The 14,922-nt window shown below is 36.8% G+C and overlaps 1 protein-coding gene across 36 annotated transcripts in view; it reads left to right on the top strand.

Moving 5' to 3' along the window:
- Nucleotides 1-14,922, top strand: part of MAPK10 (mitogen-activated protein kinase 10) — a 580,277-nt gene that overhangs the window by 223,036 nt on the left and 342,319 nt on the right. For 4 of the 36 annotated variants that reach the window (XM_019025522.4, XM_019025520.4, XM_019025526.4 and 1 more), the window contains exon 1: nucleotides 10,869-11,277. The exons of 25 other annotated variants lie outside the window; for them this stretch is intronic. The gene's annotated coding sequence lies outside the window, so the exon portion shown is untranslated. Of the gene's footprint in view, nucleotides 1-10,864; nucleotides 11,278-12,703; nucleotides 12,726-13,188; nucleotides 13,296-14,452; nucleotides 14,472-14,922 lie in introns of those variants that run through there. 7 more of the 36 variants (XR_008679024.2, XM_063705402.1, XM_063705398.1 and 4 more) reach the window with 7 other exon arrangements.

Here is a 14,922-nt window from a genome sequence, read left to right as displayed (position 1 = left end):
TCATTGAGTCATCTGAAGTATCTCTTTGCCATTTTGTTACAGAACCATAATTATCATGTTATCTAGACCTGATACATTGTAGATGAAGAAACATGTCGACAGAGCCACTATCTGCCCAACATCTCATGGGTAGTCATAGTCACAGTGGAACTGAGACTAAGGTTTCCATTTTTATTTGACTATGCTTCTTCCCAAGGTAAATACAGGATTTGAGATCCATATTTTCTACTTGCATGACTGTGTTGAGGTTTTTCCTTTTCAAACTGGAGACTTCATTTTTTTTTTTGTTTCACATGTAGGGATTCATTTATAGATTTTTTTTTCTTTCAAGTGGTCCAGTCTAACAATAAGATCACAAACTCCTTTTTGATGGTGACCATTTCTCAGATTTCTTTTTCTAATCTCTAGCATAGAGTTTTATACTGATATGCTACTCAGTGATTTGCTGGTTGAATTAATTTTTAATTAAATGAAAAGAATGTCACACAGCTCTAACAGTGACACTATTTTTGCTCAATTATTTTTTTAAAAAATTTGTTATCTATTTCTTGTGAAAGACTATGTCTCTGAATATTTGCTGACAAAGTGGCTGAATTTTATCTGGGAAATTTCCAGTAAGAATCGCTGATGTCCTGAATAGTATCTCAGGTGTAGACTGGCAGATAGGCTCACATTTCTTCAAGTTTATTATTAGTTCTATAGTGCTGCTTCAACACCTCCAAATAGCATATGATCAACTGCATCTCCTTTTGAATATACACTTTAAGAACATTATCAAACAACAGAAAATGAATGCTTCTGGGCCATTGGACAATGTTCATAGCTTACAACGTTATGTCAGGAAATTTTAATCTAAGTGTGGGTTACATCTCTCATTGCAATCAGAATGTTCAATATCTGTTGAGTGACTGTCATCTACTAAGGGTTGTGCTAGGCACTGTCACATACATTATCTAATTTGTTTCTCATGAAAAGTCTGTGAAGTGAATATTATTATCCCTATTATGACAATGCCTAAATTGGGAAACGAAGAGGCCATGCGATCTGCTCAGGTCACACAGACTGGCCTATACATATTTCTAATAAGCTTTGAAAGTATTTATGCATTATCTCAAAAATGTTTTAATTATCTTGCACTCATATAAAGCATATGTTGAATTTAATTACTATTATCATTGCACTATTTTCATGAATTTGGACAATTTTCAAGATCAGATTTTTATTTTCCTGTTTCCTTGTTGAATGTCGCATTGCAATATAGGTGAAATAGCATGTTTAGGATACTCTAAGAAAATATTTTTTGTTAATGATTTGAAAATCCAGCAGATTTTTAGACCAGACATAAGCTATACATATAAATTTATGCTGATAAGTATTTGGCTTAAAAATGTAAGACTAAATACACCAAATTCATATTATTAATTCTGATTATTACTCTTTTAAGTGTTTGTATACGATCATCATGTATTACTATTACTTGTACTATTGTTTGATAAGACAGACCCAGAATTCACCAATTAGTTAGGTGATTGAAAAAGTCTTCTCATATAAATGTTTAAAAATAAGCTCTTTAATATTAGACATTTTTAGCAAGTAGTGATGGCAGATCTGTTTATAAAAAATTATTAAACTTTTATTTTAATTTAATTACACAATGTTTGGCTCATATTTTGCTTCTTAGCCTACCTCAGTGACCGCCTTTTGAGCACCATGCTGACAAATTACAGTCAGAGGTGAGAACAGCCCCATTAAAGGTTGCAGGAATTGCCGCAGAGTGGGAAGTTGAATTTCCAGACCAAACTCAAATGTAGTCCATGGTATCTTCATGCTTTTTTCATGCTCCTAGGATAAGGGAAATTGGAAGTGCTACAGATGTGTATGGATTGAAGTGTGAGTAAACCTGAGGATGTCTGGCAAGAATAACTTTCTTTATCTCACACACCAGCTTCTGCTGAGATCTAAGAAAAGGGCGTTTTCTATTAGCATCATTGTTCAAAAGACACATACACTAATTAGATTTTTTAAGCTGCTGCTACCTGAGGAGGCTTAATCTTCTTTGATATTATTTTACAATAGACTTTCCCTCCCCCCCGTTATCATTTGTGAACTACATTCAGACTTTCAAAAAAAAATGCTATTAGGATACTGAAAAGTTGTGTGGAACTGTTTTTATTGTGGCAGATATTTTGTATTTGGAATCAAAGTACGTTTAACCACAAAGGGACATAATTTTGCTGGTTGTGGGAGGTTCCCAGTCCAAAACAAAAGCAAAAGCAAACCCGTACTTTTATAAGCTTAATAACAGTTGGTTCAAAGTACCGTTGAATTCTAATAGTAGTGCTCTGTCCACTAGGAAAAACTTTCAGGAGACCAATTTATCTACTTTTGTTTGATGTGAACACAATTGTTTTCTGAATGTAAAATTGACTCCTGAGCAAGAAAAAAATTAAAAGTGATTGCAACATGATGCTATACATTTGTCAAAACCCATAGAACTGTACAACACAAAGAATGAACCCTAATGTAAACCATGGATTTTAGTTGATAATGTATCGTTATTGGTTCATCAGTTGTAACAAATGTACCACATGAGTGCAAGATATTAATAATAGGGGAAACTATGGGGAGGGAGTAGGGTATATGGGAATTCTCTATACTTTTCTGCTCAACTTTTCTGTAAACTTGAAGCTGCCCTACAAATAAAGTCTATTAGTTAAAAAGAAAAGTAAGTGGAAGGTAGACCCCTTTTCTTACATGAAGTTTAAAGGTCAGAAAGTTTACCCTTATTAGGAACTGTTAGTGTTTTAAATTCGCAGTATTGCCAATCACTATGACTATGGTAAGCTGTGGGCTCTGTGTTTCCCATCCCAACAGCATGATAAAAGATATTAATTAAAAACTGCATTTGAGAAGTAATTTTGAGAAATTTTAATAGTTTTCTTTTCCTCAGGGCTTCTCAGCACCTTTAATTTATTAATGTAATATAGAAAACACCCTGTCACATGGCAAGAGTAATGCCATCTTGAAGCAGAAACAAGATGGGTTTGGCTACTGGATAGTAGCCAATGATGACTGATGTTTGGCGACTGGATTCTGTGTTCCTGCAGCAAGGTCAAGAAACAATGCCTATAGCATAGAAAAATCCCTCATAAAAATGTTTATCTAACTTCCCAGTGGTCACAAGTTTTGCAAGACAGTCTGACACAGGACTAGCTGCACATGTTTCACCAAAAAAACAAAAAACAAAAAAAACACAAATGCTCGCTACATAAGAATACTTTCTCAAGTGAGGGTACAGGGATTAAATGTTTCTTTCTGAGAAACTGGATGTGTTAGCCTCTTTCTTTGGCCTCTCAGCTTCCTTGGCCTTTGAGGGTAGGTTTGCATAGACCTGCTCACTGTAGTATGTGTAATAAAACATGGCTTTCCAAAGGGCAGCTATTATATGCAGCATTTCTGAAACTTTTAAACTGTGGAATAGTTTTTGCAAAAAACCAGTGTTCCCCAAGTAGAATACACTTGGGGAAATCTTATATTCTAATAGTATCGTGAAAGATACATGACTGACTCTGAGGGAAGGCATTCTGTGAAATCATAGTGAACATGGTACTCAAAGAGTAAACGTGGACCCTCCACCATCCCCTCATATTCTATCAGTCAGCATGTTCTATTGATTCAGTTCCATAATTTTGCTAATTTTGCTTGCTTTTTATCAAACCCTTTCCATCCCCTTGCTACCATCCTAATTCATGACATAATAATCTAACTGTTGAAAGTATAGCTAGGTGACACTTTAATTACATCACTCTTTTAAGGAACTCATGACTTCTTTCTTTTGCAACTCGTTCTTTCACAGTTGCTATCTCTCAACTTCCATCTGAGGGTTCAAGTCTATTCTAGATTATAGGATAGGATGGCCAGGTTCTCCAGTTTGCCTGGGATTGAGAGATTTCCTATGATGTAGGACTTTAAGTGTTAGAACATGAGAAATGCCTGCTAGAACCTAAGAAGTACCTGGCAAATGGAGACCAGTTGGTCACCCTACTCCAGGACCACTTTTGACAAGAGACCTTAGGGCATTAGTTGGTTTCACTGCTACCCCCTTAATTCACTTGAGAATTGGATTCAGAAAGTGTTCTTCAGCACCTTCATTTCCTTCTGCATCCGAGTCCCAGCACTGAATTAGTCCCTGCAGCTGAACCCAGAAATCTCCTTACTGCCACACTTTTCTGAAAACCTGTTTTTTAAGAGTCTGAATTCTCATCTGTTGATTGCTATGTAAATCTCCATCAATTGTCTGCCTCACTCTGAGGGTTAGGTCTCTTAACATCCTGGTGACTCTGGCCTTTCCTATTGCTGTGGCTGCTTGGGTCTGAAAAATCAAGATTCAGGGTATGGGACTAGATATTCAGGTTTAGGAACCCTAACTTATTGGCTCATTCAGCAATTTTCCTTTTTCCCAAGAGGAAATTTACTTAAACATTTTTCATGGCAGTTTAATTTACACAGAGTGAAGTGCACAGATCTTAAGAATTACACTTTGAGGAGTTTTGATGAATGCATATACCCATATAACTCACATCTCTATCAAGATGTAGGACCTTCTCATCACTATAGAAATTTCCCTCTTGCTGTCAACATGGTCCTTGACTGTTTGCCTCCTCCTATCACAGACAAACACAGCTCTGATTCCTATCTCCATAGAATAGTTTTGTCTGTTCTGAAACTTTATGTAAACATATATATATATATAGTATATACTCTTTTTTGTCTTATTTCTCACTCAGCATGTTTCGAGATTCATCTGTATTGTTGCATGTTTCAGTAGTTTATTCTGAAAATGTAATGTTCTAAAGTTTGTATTTATAAGGTAAGGAAGATCTCCTTGATTGGAGAGCAAGAGATATTCCTAAACATCTTTAGTCCTATCTCAGACTACACACATGCCATTAAATAAATAGATTTGCATATAAAAGATACTAAATACAGTTCCATGCTTTTGAAAATAAGAACTTAATTGACTTATTTAAGACTCTTCCTTCAAAAACTCTTATGATTGATAGAACTGATAAGATTCAAAATTCAAGTCAGACTTCTATATTACATACAGTTTTATTTGAAAGCACTTTGAAAAAGAGTTTGAAGCAGTTAAAGTGTTTTTAGACCTAAATACAAAGTTCAAATATGTGATATTGTAACAGAGGTTACCTGCTTTAATATTGTATATATCATAACATAACACTCCATAATAATATTTGAAATAAAAAGTTTTGATAACTGTAAAAAAGAATTGTAAACTGCAGATAATTATAATTAACCATAAATGTTTACTGATCACCTGCCATGTATAAGATGATATGCTATACATGGAAAAGGAACTTTCAGGGGAGATAATGAGAAATAGAGGATTAAGTCATAGTCAAGTACAAGGTGAAAATTTTTTTTTTTTTTTTTTTGAGACAGAGTCTCACCCTGTTGCCCAGGCTGGAGTGCAATGGTGCAGTCTCGGTTCACTGCAACCTCCACCTCCCGGGTTCAAGCGATTCTCCTGCCTCAGCCTCCCAGGTAGCTGGGACTATAGGCAAGTGCCACCACACCCAGCTAATTTTTGTATTTTTAGTAGAGACGGGGTTTTGCCATGTTGGCCAGGCTGGTCTCAAACTCCTTACCTCAAGTGATCCACCTGCCTGGGCCTCCCAGAGTGTTGGGATTACCTGGCCAAGGTGAGATATTACATATTCACAAAGTTACAGTAATACAAAATACAATATGGTAAATGCCAAATGAAAGTAAGTAGATACTTTTATGGGAGTTTATATGGTGAGTATGAATACATATAAACAGTGCCTGACAAACATAATAATCCCAATATGTATCTGTTCTTTTTTCTTTCTCCTTTCATTGAAAACATTTATTTGGTGGGGAGGGCTCTCAAACTGGAGTGCAGTGGTGTGATCTTGGCTCATGGGAACCTCTGCCTTCTGGGTTCAAGCAATCCTTCTACCTCAGCCTCCCAATTAGCTGGGATTATAAGCATGTGCCAACATCACACTGGACTAATTTTTGTATTTTTAGTAGGGACAGGGTTTCACCGTGTTGGACAGCTGGTCTGGAAATCCTGACCTCGAGCAATCCATCCGCCTCAGCCTCCCAAAGTGCTGGGATTACAGGTGTGAGCCACCACACCTGACCAAGAGTTTTGGTTTTATCCAACCGGGAATGGGAAATATTCAGGTACTGATGTTTTTAAACTAACTTGTATTGCATAATCAAATTTTAGAAAAGTAATTTTCCTGAAGTGTATAGAATAGACTTAAAAGATTTTTTTAATAACATAAATATAATTGAAATGAGTATGTAAGATCCACACCAAAATATATGTGGAAGATTGGAACCTATCACTCTTTGTAACTAATACCAATAATCAACATCTTTGGAAAATACTTCAAAAGAGTTTCAATGGACCTGGAGCAGTGGCTCATGCCTGTAATCTCAGCACGTTGGGAGGTCAAGGCGGGTGGATCGCTTGAGCTCAGGAGTTTGAGACTAGCCTGGGCAACATGGTGAAACCGTGTCTCTACCAAAAACACAAAAAATTTAGCTGGGCATGGTGATGCGCACCTATGGTCCCAGGTACTCAGGAGGCTAAGGTGGGAGAATCTCTTGAGCCTGGGAGGTTGAGGCTGCAGTGAGCTGAGATCGCACCACTGCACTCCAGCCTGGGTGGTAGAGTGAGACCCTGTCTCAAAAACAAAACAAAACAAAACAACAACAACAACAACAACAACAACAACAACAACAACAACAACAACAACAACAAAGAGTTTCAAGCCTGGTGAGGTGGCTCATACCTGTCTGTAATCCCAGCACTTTGGGAGGCCAAGGCAAGAGGATCACATGAGTTCAGGAATTCGAGATCAGCCTATGCAACAGAATTAGACCTCATCTCTGCTAAAAATAAAAAATTAGCCAGGTGGAGTGGCAGGCACCTGTAGTCTCAGCTACTCAGGAGGCTGAGCTGGGAGGACCCCTTGAGGCCAGGAGGTCAAAGGTGCAGTGAACTGTGATTGCACCACTGCACTCCCACCTGGGCAACAGAGTGAGACCCTGTCTCAAAAAAAAAGAGTTTTATTTAACCAAAATTTTAGTTAACTAAAATTTTAGTAAAACAAGAGGAATAAATTTTCAGATCTGTTGTACAGCAGAGTGACTATAGTCAACAATAATGTACTGTATATCTTAGAACAACTAAGAGAGTAAATTTCAAATGTCTCACTACAAAAATGATGTGAGGTCTCAGTTATGTTAATTAATTTGATTTAATTACTCCACATTGTATACATATATCAAAATATCACAATATTCTCCATAAATATGTACAATTATGACTGCCAATAAAAATAACATTAATAACAATAAATAAATTTTCAAAAAGCTTAAAAAGGAAACTAACACCTAACGGATGAAAATGATTGGTATTAACCTGTTTCTGGTTGCCATTCTTTTTAATTGCTGAGTAATATTCTATTAGGCAAATACAGTTGTCCCTCAGTACTCTCAGGGGGATTGGTTCCAGGAACAACCTCTCCATACCAAAAGCAGTGGATGCTCAAGTCCCTTATATAAAATGGCATAGTGTTCCATCCTCCTATTATTTTAAATCATCTATAAATTATTTATAATAACTAGTACAAAGTAAATGCTATATAAGCAGTTGTTATAGTGTACTTCTATTTGTATTTATTTATCTCTGTGTGTTATCTTTTATTCTTTTTCCCCTAATATTTTTGATCTTCAGTTTTTGAATCTACAGATGTGGAACCCATGAACATGGAGGGCTGACTGTATATCATAATTATCTGCTGTCTAGTTGATATATTTGGAGTTGTTCCTGCTTTTGCTTATTATAAGCAAAGCTAGCATAAACATTTATGTCCAACTTTTTTTTGGTAGACGTAGGTTCCCATTGTCTTGAGTGAATCCTTATAAATAGGAGTGTTGAGCCATACTTTGGGTGTAGGTTTATAATTATAAAAACTACCAAAATTTCCCAAGGTAGTTTTAACATTTTGTACTCCTACCAATATATGTAGGAGAGTTCTGGTTTTCCATGTCCTTGTCAATATGTGATGATGTTAGTCTTTTTAATTTTAGTCACTTTTGTGGGCATGAAATGGTATCTCACTTTGGTTTTAATTTGTATATTTCTGCTGACTAATGATATATAATACTTTTTCATATGCTTATTGGCCATTTATGAATTTTCCTTTGTCAAATGCCTGTCAGAGTCTTTTGCCCATTAAACAAAATTGTTTGTTCATGTTTATTATTGAATTGTAGGACATGTTTTCTATAATCTAGGATTTGTGTGTATCAGAATATTTTCAGCTATCAAGAGTATTCATATATATGTATCATCTAGACTCTGGCTTGCCTATTCATTTTCTTAATGGTGACTTAGGATAAGTGGAAGCTTTTAATTTTGATGAAGTCTCTTTTTTTTTTTTATGGTAAGTGCTTTCTGTATCCTAAGAAATCTTTGCCTACCGCAAGGTCAGAAAGCCATCTTTAAAAAAAGTTATATTATATTTTAATAGTGTTATATATTTTAGCTTTTATGTTGAGGTGTACAATTCATCTTGAATAAATATTTGTGTTCATAATGTAAGGTAAGAGATGGCGTTCCTTTTTTCCTCATTCATGTTACGTTACTGGACATTCACTTTTAAAAAATTGTTTTATTTTATTTGTAATTGACAATAATTGTATATATTTATGGGGTATAATGTGATGTTTTGATACATGTATACATTGTAGAATGATCAAATCAGGCTCATTATCTGTCACCTCAAATATTTATCATTTCTTTGTAGTAAGAACTTTTGAAATCCTCTCTTTTAGCTATTTTGAAATAGGCAACATTATTATTAACTATAATCACTGTGCTGTGCAATAGTACACCAGAGCTTATTTCTCCTTTCTAACTGAAACTTTGTACCTATTAACCAATGTCTCCCCTTTCCCTGTCCACCTTTCCGTCCTCCAGCCACTGGTAACCACCATTCTACTTTCTAGTTTTACAAGTTTGTCCTTTTTAAAATTTCACATATAAGTGAGATTATATGGTATTTGTCTCACTGTGCCTGGCTTATTTCACTTAGCATAATGTCCTCTAGGTTCATCTATGTTGTTGCAAATGACAGAATTTCCTGTTCTTATAAGTCTGAGTAGTATTCCAGCATATGTGTGTGTGTGTGTGTGTGTGTGTGTGTGTGTATGTGTGTTTGTGTGTGGTATGCATAATATATACATTCATCTGTTGATGGACACTTAAGTTGTTTCCATGGCTATTAGAATAGTGCTGCAATAAATATGGGAATGCAGACATCTCTTCGACAAACTGATTTAATTTCCATGGGATTGGGGAATTGACTTTTGATGTCCAAACTTAGTATATAATACCTCAAAAGCCAGAATGCCAATTATTTTGTGTTATAAAGTTGTTTGGCTATCAATCCATATTTTTGCATGAGATAGTTATCTTGCAGGTAGGCCCATTGAGAAGACTAGAAGATAGTCTTGATTGATTCTTGTTGAAATTGAAATTAGAGTAAAGGGACATCCAAACACTTATCCAATGAACTACAATGATAGCCTTTCTTTTTCTAAATTTTCTCCCCAAATAAAACAACAGCAGCAACAACAAAGACAACAAAACCTTATGCGTTTCTTACAGCTTTATGATGTGTTTCAGTGTCTACAATACTGCTGAGTTTGCATCTTTTGCATGTTGTATCTTTCTGGTAACATATGGAAGAAGCTTCATATTCATATAAGTATGCTAGTTCTAAAACATAATGTGGAATCATTTACAACTCAGCACTACTTGGTAGCAATAAACAGAAACCCACCTCAAAAGAGTGTAAGCAAAAAAGGAATTAAATTAGATTACGTAATTTGAGAAGTCCAAAGGCTGGAGTTGGTTTAAGCGAAATTTGTATTGAAAATTTTTCTTACATAAAAAAGGTAAAACAAATTTGGTAAACCTAATTTTTTTTTATAGTGCAAGTAGTCAACTGTTGTCATTCTAAGAAACTATTATTTATGGACAGTAAAACTGTTTGGAGACTTTAAAAATACCCTATAACAGTTAAAGGCAGAGCAAATTACTGAAATAAAATTGCGATATTTGCCCCAAATAGTAACAGTACAATTTGCATCAGTTCTCTAGAAAATTATCTGCAATTAAAAAAACAAAAAGAATTCTGATGTGTTAACTCAAATTAATCAGTATTTTCTTTGTACACTCAGATTGCAACCTAAGTATTAGTCTGTTGAGTTTGGTTTAGTGGATATTTATTCAGGATTTTTACAAAAACAAGGAAACAGAGAAGAGGAATAGTGCTGTGCAGATGACCTCGGGGTTCAGGCGACACTCATTTGAGTGTCGCCTGCTTCTCCTCTGAGGTTATTACCATCTCTTACTTATTTGACGTTTAGAGATACTGCAAGAGATAGTTGAAAAGCAGAGGTTGCATTTCCAGTGGTGTTTTGCTCTGCTGGTATTTGTTCCTCCGTGCTGCTGTGCAAAGGGCCAGAACTACATCGAATGGATTTTTTCTTCAGGTTGTGCAGGCTGGCTGCCTTGATGTCGTAGTTGCTGATGTTGGCTGCCGACGAACTTTATTCCTTTACATTTGCCTGGTCCTCATTTCACCGGAAAACACAGTAGCTGTAGCTACACATAGACTCTTCCTCTTTCTGTTTTCCCCTCAGCCCCCTCCCTAGACCTCTCTGGGCTTTGACGTCATGTGTGCTCCTTTCGGTTGCCATAGCAACCCCATTCCCAAAGCCCTCTGTCCGTCTCCTCTGGTAGGTTCCACAATGGTACAGGCAGCATCACGCTGCACAATGGTTTCCAGGCAGTGAAAGAGGGTGATTCAGCAAGCCACTCTTCTTCTATTTTCTTTAACCTCCCCTTCACTTTTTATTTTTATGGGGGTGGGTGGTGCTTGCTATATGCTTACCTTTTTCTTTTCTTTTTTCATTTTTACAAATTTCCTTTTTTGTCCTCACCCCTCAATTCCTAGGGGCTTGAGTGAGTTTAAGATTGGGTTTTCTTGGAAATCACCTGTCCATCGTTAATTTTAAACAATCTCCATATCTCCAAAGAATCTCTTCCATGTTAGTCTGGAATGTGGTTAATGAAAAACAAGTAGGGAGGATTTCTGGGGCAAACACTGCCGGATCAGGATCGTAGTTCTCAGGCACGGAATGGTAGGTGGCTCTTTGCTCGTTCTGGGTTCTAACCTGTTTTTGGAGGGTGGGGTGATGTCTATTGATTGCTCCTGGTGGGGCGGGAGAGGGAGTATGGAAGAGACGAGAGAGGTGGGGTGGAAAGCAGGTTAATCAAGTGAACTAGCTTTGAGGCAAGAAGCTACCAGTTTTTCCCTCTGTGCAGAACATCTCTTTCCAGACTTGGGCGTGTTGAAACCTTTCCGTTTGGAGTGAGGGGTAGCAGAGGGAGGGAGGGAGCATTCTTATTGTGACCAGGGGTTTTTAGACCAATGCAGGGCTACAGAAGGGAAGGGAGACAGAGAGAAACACACACACACACACACACACACACACACACACACACACACACACACACACACGGAGAGAGAGGAAAAAAAAAAAACACCAAACAGCTGTGCTTGTTAGAAGTGCTGACCTTAGTTCCATATCTGAAAAATGTGATGGGTTCCATAAAACATTAAAAATAATGTCTTTTAGTAAGTATTTATGTTTACTTTTGTGAGAAGTATAATTTAAATATTTTAAGATGTATTTTGCTAAGGAGCAGTATTTATATATATATTAGGTATAAAACTATTGGCGTTACTCTTGCAGAGCAACTCTAGGCTAAATCTGAGCCGGGGAGAGGAACACAGAACAGGGGTCAGGTTAGAGATAAGAGGAAACATTGGCACTGCAGTCAAATAGGTAAGGGGTCCCTTTAAGAAAGTGATCTCCTAGTCACAGCAGTCAGCTTTCTTTTTTTCATGGCAAGATTCCCAGGTATTCTGTGCTGGGATACTGTGTCCCCTACAAATGTCAGAGCTCTTTTGAAAAAAAAATCAGAAATAAGTATGGCAGTATATTTGTTAGAATCTATGTATTTGTGCCTTCAACAAAGTAAATGTAATTTACTGGAAAATCTGTAAGTAAATCAGGCTATAGATATTACAAGAAAACTATCTATCCATATATTTTTCTCACCCTCCCCCAACCTTTAAATCTAGAGACCTAGTCTCTGCTTTTACCCCCTTAAACAGATAACTTCCCAGGGTACTGCAATTTAGCCACAGAAAAAGAATGGCTTATGCCACAGCAGTAGGCTCTGAGGCAATCACAAGGTTGTTTACATGGGCTGCCTTTGGTGCAGAGCCTGACAGTGTCTGTACAGCAGCCCTGCCTGCTTCTGGCCATGTTGATGATAACTTTTATGAACAAACTGCAAGGAAGCAGGCTAAGTCATATGGGATAGACCACAGTTCAGGTGGAAGGAAAACGAGTGTAAGTGCACCAGGCATTGCTAGTACAACATCCAGTATCTCCTTCTATCCCTCATCTGCTAGTTGTCGGACCCTGGAAGATAACACAGAATGCTTATCAACATATTTAAAATAGTTGCAGTAAGGACCATTTCTCTCAGAGAAGCTTCTGTGAATTTGCTACTTTAGGTGAGCATATATGTTACAAATATATAACAAATAAATATATAAGTATATCACAAGCTTCTGACTCCACTTCAGAACCATTAGATTTTAGGGGTTGGATGCTTTGGATGTAGCGGTTTGGCTGCCTCTGGTATGTATTTCCTTCTCTACCTTGATCACACTCTTAAAATTGACATAAAGTATTGGATTAGCTTATTTTCTTATGTGGAGCAAACTGGGTTTTCTCTCCCCTACAATGGGACTAGAAAATCAGATGACAAAGGTGGTGTGACCTTAAATATTAGAGAGTCTTCATGCTTCCTCATTTGCCTGTCATTCCTCTGCTGTTGCAAAGTGTCTTTAATTTGAGGGGCTCCTGTTCTTAAAAAATCCTCACAGTTTCAGTAAAACGATTCTGGATAATGAGGCAGTAAGAAATTATATGTAGAGTGGGAAAATCAGCTGCCTCCAGCTTCCTGCCTGCTCGCCCCAGAACAGCATCTGCTGTTGAGAGGAGTGTGTTTGCCATGCTGGAAGGGGATGTTTATGAACAGATCCCAGAGGGGCTGAGTGTGTTTTTGCTGTCATTGTCTGGTATGTCTGCAGCTATTAGTATTTAATGGTTTCATAGTACATGGTCTATATATTCTAAGGCTAGAATGAACTGATAATTTATTGTCAATGCTATAAAATGTAAATATTTTAAATTTATAGGAAAATTAATAAGATTTTCCTTGTTAGGATATCCTACAGGAATATCATAAGCAAAACAAATTTGCCCAACCTAAGTAATCTAGAAAAACCTCCCATGTTTAAAGGCATAAATATATTTTTAAGGTTTTATTGTGGTTTCATGTAAATGAATCTGTTTCTTTGGATGTAAGCCTAGTTATAAATTCTTTTTATACTGATACTAAAAGCTAAAGACAAATTGGGTATTTATGTGTTTGTTAAATATGGGGATAGATGTTCTCCCTTCGTGCTCTAGTTCTGGCCTCAGGTCACATTTGTAGCCAAAGGACTTTCAGTGGAATTGGTGTGTTCAAATCGAATGATTGCTTGGTTGCTTATCAGAATAAAGGACTCAAAGCAAGAGAGACTTCCTTCAATTAGAATGAGAAGCAAACACATTGTTGTCTTAAATTCTTTCTTCATTGCCCTTTCTATTTCCTCTTACCGTCTCTTTTAAGCTTTTGGTTGGACATTGCAACAATCATGCAGAAAGAGGCACGGAAGTGTCCAGTAGTGACAAGAATGGAGTACAATGCTCTATTTGCTGCAGGACTGCTGAGTGCCTTCCTCCTACCACACATGCATCTATTATTGCACCTTCTTCTGAGGACCAAGGACTTGTGGAAAAAGTTGGGCCTATAGACTGGTAGGGGAGATGCTTACTGGTAAAGAAGAACAGAGTCCATTTGCTTCTTTGGCATATTGGATATATTTATTGCATTACATAAGCCTGAGATGAGACGCTGTACTGCTGATTCAGATAAAAAGATCATGCTGCATATTGATTGTTTAAAAAATGTAACTTAGAATTGGAGCCCATCTTTTCAGAAACCTGTACGTGTTTGCATAGCGAAGTTGTAAGGTTTTGACTCAAGATTTTTCAGTTTGAGTACATTTTATCCTCATGAACCGATCAAGGCAAAGAAGGGGAAAATACAAAAACTGTGTTTTGCATATCTTTTGTTTTCTGTATTTAATAGGGAGAAGCTGTATTTCTTATTGTGAATCTTGGTAGAAACTCTTAAGAGGAGACATCAGGTAATATTGAAAATCACTAAATATAAACATTTTAGGTTTAAAAAGTAGACCTCACACACATACTATTTCTGGTAAAGGATTTTCTAGTTTATTTGATGTTATGGATCCATATCAAGCCACTATGGCTTTTCTTACAGTTCTTATCTCTGGTGACTATGAGATGTAAAATCCTTGAGGCTTATGGAAATAATGCTAGTAGGAAATTGAAGTTTTCAATGGAAAAAGAAATGAATACAGTCTCCTGAGAAGCATCCCTAACCACAGCTGCTCTAAAACCCTGCGTGGTGTGCAGGTTTAAGGCAAAGCTTCCGTATAAGGCAATTAGGCATTTGCAGTGACCTGCACAGTAATAAACAGGATTTTCACTACCTTGTGTTTGTACACGTGTGTGTGTGTGTGTGTGTGAAGAAAAACAAAAACAAAAACAGCAGTGACTTTAAAGTTCTAGAAA

This window comes from Gorilla gorilla, chromosome 3, assembly GCF_029281585.2.
Source record: "Gorilla gorilla gorilla isolate KB3781 chromosome 3, NHGRI_mGorGor1-v2.1_pri, whole genome shotgun sequence".
NCBI lineage: Eukaryota > Metazoa > Chordata > Mammalia > Primates > Hominidae > Gorilla > Gorilla gorilla.
Note: the sequence above shows the minus strand (reverse complement) of the source record. Positions and strands in the feature narration are given on the sequence as shown.